Genomic DNA, 4,723 nt, shown 5'->3' on the forward strand with positions numbered 1-4,723 from the left:
TGCGATAAACATTGGCTACCTGATGGGAACGCTGTCAAAGTTGGTCTCTCAATACCCGAGCACTGAAAAGCCGTCAGTTGCCCTACATTAATGCTACAGGCTGGGTCATTTTCTCACAGAAAAGGTAATGCTACTGATTGGAACAATTATCAGATTTAATCATCGTTATCAGCTACTGAGCACTCTGACGAGGTGAATCTGCTATGAAATTTGCTTACGTGATATCATTTTACCCTTTACTGGTGGGACAGTGTGGCAGGTAGAATAATGCTCCCCTTCCCGCCCCCAAGATGCCCACATTCTAATCCCTGGAATCTATGGATATGTTAGGTTCTGTGGCAAAGGGAACTACGGCTGCTGATGGAATCAAGTTTGCTAGTCAGTTGACCTTAAAATCAGGCGATTACCCTGGATTATCCAGATTGGTCCAATGTAGTCACAGACTTCCTTAAAAGTGGAAGAGAGGCCAAAAGGAGGTCAGAGTGATGCAACACGCTAAGAACTTGACCTGCTGTCACTGGCTCTGAAGATGGAGAAAGGGGGTCGTCAGCAACGGCTTCTAAAAGATGGAAGAGACAAGGAAATGCGTTGTCTCCTAGAGCCTCCGGAAGGGAACAGAGTCCAGCCCATCCCTGGATTTTAGCCCAGTGAGACTTCTGTTGGGTTTCTCCTACAGAATAGTATGATAATACATTCGTGTTGCTTAAGCTACTAAGTTTGTGGTAATTTGTTTCAGCAGTCAGAGAAAACAAACAGGTCGATATCTTTATCTCCCATTGTATGGATGAGAGTCTGAGGCTCAGAGACTTTGGGGCACTTTCCCAGGATCACACAGCCTGGTTTCAATGATGGAACCAAGATAGGAATCTACGTCTATCTGACTACAAGCTGAGGCTTACCCACTGCTGGTAGGAATTTACACGATCAATTAATGCTCATAAAGCTAATGACAACATCTACCAATGCCTAAAGATGTGACCCAGCTCTAAGCTCCTAGAATACAGATCTGGACCCCAGGTCTCCTATGAGGAGACTGTGCTTCAAAACATGTTCCTCCTGAGTGTGTGTGGCGCCATGTTGCGAAGTTCTGTGGAAATGTTATGTCATTTCTCACTGTGAAATTTTCACAGAAGGTTTAGGAGCTTTCAGAGAGCGAGATTAACAATGGATTTGTAGAAAAGGACAGCAACGCTCAGGGCAACGTGTAGGCTATGAAATGTATCACATTCTAGAAGGAACATGATAGTGGAGATCAATCAGAAGAAACCTGAAGGTCTGAAGAGACCAGGGGAGATGATATCAGGAGAAATGTCAATTCACAGGCAAGGAGGGAAAATACTGGAAGGAAAACTACTGAGTTTCTATTTTGCTTTTCTCTCGCTCACCAAAGTGGCGTGAAAGCAAGTAACGTCACATGAGATTGTTTCTAGTAAGTAGGGAGATGGCTTGAAGTTCGTATGAGCCAGTGAGTCTAAGTTCACAGCACAAGCCAGTTAGATTCTCTTAAGCTCCAAGAGGTCGGGTAATGAAAATATAAATAAAATAGCAGAGGCTCAAAGGCAAATCCTTTTTCAGCCACCAGGAAACCTATTAGACTTATTACAACCTCCTTCAAGTGTTTTGTTTGATAACCAGGGGGCCTGCCCCTTTAAGGAAAATACTCAACTGGACTTAAAATATTTCCCACAGAAACACAGGAGTTCCAGGAAGCCTTCTTCTGTTCTCATCTTGGCCTTTTAATGTCCAATGTCCATTATTCATGGAGGCCCAGAGAGGACTGGAGGAGCCAGGGCCATTCTTCGAAGCACTTGCTGCCAACAGGCTCTGAAGAGCATTTAGCTGAGCCCGAAAACCCAGCAAAGCCTCAGACTCCAAGTCAAGCAGGTTAAGAATTCTTCATTCAGCTGGGCCTTTCACACTCTTAATGACTTAACGAACTTAGTGAATTGAGTTTGATTTTATTCACGTTGGCAAATGATTCTGACAAAAGCTACCCTTACATCTATGAGGGACTCAGCATCCCTTTGGAAGGTCAAATGAAGCACTCGATGGTCTGGGTTATTGTTGAATGTACCCCAGTTGGACAGACAAAGCACATCTGGCTTAAAATGTAGGAGAACAGTGACGGGTAGCACTGTTGTGGTTTAACAAGGTTTAGAGCAAGTTGTTTTTTTTTTTGCGGTACGCGGGCCTCTCACTGTTGTGGCCTCTCCCGTTGCGGAGCACAGGCTCCGGACACGCAGGCTCAGCGGCCATGGCTCACGGGCCCAGCCGCTCCGCGGCATGTGGGATCTTCCCGGACCGGGGCACGAACCCGCGTCCCCTGCATCGGCAGGCGGACTCTCAACCACTGCGCCACCAGGGAAGCCCCCTAGAGCAAGTTGTTTTGGACGCGGAGACCTGGATTTGAATTTGGCGTCTTCCCACTTCCACCTCAGTCATCTTGAGCTAAGAGGTTACTTGATCTTTATGAATCTCAGTTTTCTCATCTGCTCAACTGGTATAAAAATAGTACTTGATCTTGCATTAAATAGGAAAGTGGAGATAAAGCGTGTGGCATTGTTCTCTGTGTAGACTAGATGCTCAGTAGATAGTAGCAATTAAGAATGATTTTTATTAGTGAAGGTACTCACAAGGATTTTGTTGTTATCTAACTTCCCTGACCTTTGGTTTTCTAACCCGATACATGGGAGTACTGCTAGCATCTATCTCATAGTGCTGTTGTGGTTAAATGCAAAATGCTTAGCTCAGTGGCTGGCACACTGTACGTGCTCAATAAATGTTAGTTGTTACTTGAGAGTTGTTATTAAAAATTCTTATCTTTGGACAGCCAGAGAAAAATCACATGGCATATTGAAATTAAAGTCTTATTTATATGCTGGGTAGACTGGGAGTTAATGGGGAAAAAAATCTCTTAGGAAAGGGACAAGTTCTAGTACTTTTCCTGGCATTACTTGTCCATTATTTGAGTCTTTCAATCTTGAGTGTGAACTCCAAGATGCCAGGAGCTGTATTTTGCTCACCTCACTATGATTAGAAGTCTTTGACTTATAAAATCTCAGACTTATATAAGTGTAAAGTAGACATTCAATAGACAACTAATATTTGTAGAGTGCTATACAGTTCATCAACCTTTCCCGCACACCACCAGGTCGGTTCTTGTCATTACCCTATGAAGCAGGATTATCTGCATTCCCATCTTACATTCTAAGCAATAATAGTAACATTCATCCATCACTGATCACTGTAGTAGGTGATTTTGATGCTCTGTGCTGTTTTCTCTTGGCCAGTCTCTAACTTCAGCCGCAGTTGTGAGGGGTAGTTCCTGCTCACGTTGACAGTGACCTGCACCTTCTGTGGCTCCCGCCTCATCCTTCCTCAAGGCTACTGTCCCCAGGAATGGGGTAAATGGGGAAGGGGAGGGCGGTGATAGCACTCATGTCAGTTCCCCTCCTCTCACAGCCAGCATGCTGCCTAATAGTTGTTAGGACTCAAGGTCACAAGAGTCTGCTCAGTCTATAGGCAAGTGCAACATGGAAATGTGGGAAAGTTATCAACCCTTTGAACAACTCTCAACCAGTTGGGGGGATGGAGGTTGGTAGATAAATATTCCCACTCTTGTCCCTTGCGTGAAAATTGCTGGAGCCACTCTGAACACTAGCCAGAGATCCTGACGGGACTGAGCTCTCATTGGTCTTACCAGCAACAACTAATGTGCTCTTTTAACGGATGGATTGTCCTCCTTTCCTGTCTCACTCTCCCCCCTTGTCAGTCCTGCATCCTAGAATTACCTAGAACCCGGACTGAGAATGTGCCCGCTGTATGCCAGAGGCTGCTATGATGTCTTTACATGGCTTACCTTTTTCATCCTGATACCAACACTATGAGGCAGAGCTTATCTTCATTGTAGAGACAGGGGAACTGAATGAATGAGTTTAGCATCTTGCAAAGGCATTTACTGACCTGCCCACAATCCCCAGTGATTGAAGGTGGTCCCTAGGGTGTAAACTCTCCTGCGTTCCAGGGTGCACCTGCCTTCAGGTTGTGGCTCCAGAGAAGTCCCTGGGCTTTGGAGAAGGCGCGGAGGAAGACAAAGGACAGGCAAGTAGATGGCAGCACAGGCATTCTAACCCAGGCGGTGGGATCTCAAAGCCCACTCTTTTTATTTGGATGCTTTAACTCCTCCGAGGAAACGAAGGCTCAGGAGGTGAAGTCACATCCTGAAATACAGCTAGTGAGCAGAGAGGCTTCGATGCCAAATGAGGTCTACTGGAAACACAGACCCAAGGTCTCCTACCACACTGATTACTCTCCTTTTCAAAAGGCCAGATCTACTGTTCTTTTCTTGGAACCAGAAGGAATAAAACCAGCTTAACGAAATCCCCGTTGGACTACAGCAGCATTTTACTGCAAATCTGCAGTGGACTCTGGAAGCATGTCTCTATCTGGACCAGGGTGGATAGTGCTTTCCATGACAGAGCCCCGATGTATTATGGGACTGTTAAGGTTGGTAGAAAGAACTGCTGATTCTGAGGATTTCTCCACTTTGGAGAATTCATGACAGCATAAGAATCAGAGGCCAGGGCTTCCCTGGTGGCGCAGTGGTTGGGAGTCCGCCTGCCGATGCAGGGGACGCGGGTTCGTGCCCCGGTCCAGGAAGATCCCACATGCCGCGGAGCGGCTGGGCCCGTGAGCCGTGGCCGCTGAGCCTGCGCGTCCGGAG

Source organism: Lipotes vexillifer, unplaced genomic scaffold (assembly GCF_000442215.2).
Source record: "Lipotes vexillifer unplaced genomic scaffold, Lipotes_vexillifer_v1.1 scaffold239, whole genome shotgun sequence".
Lineage (NCBI taxonomy): Eukaryota > Metazoa > Chordata > Mammalia > Artiodactyla > Lipotidae > Lipotes > Lipotes vexillifer.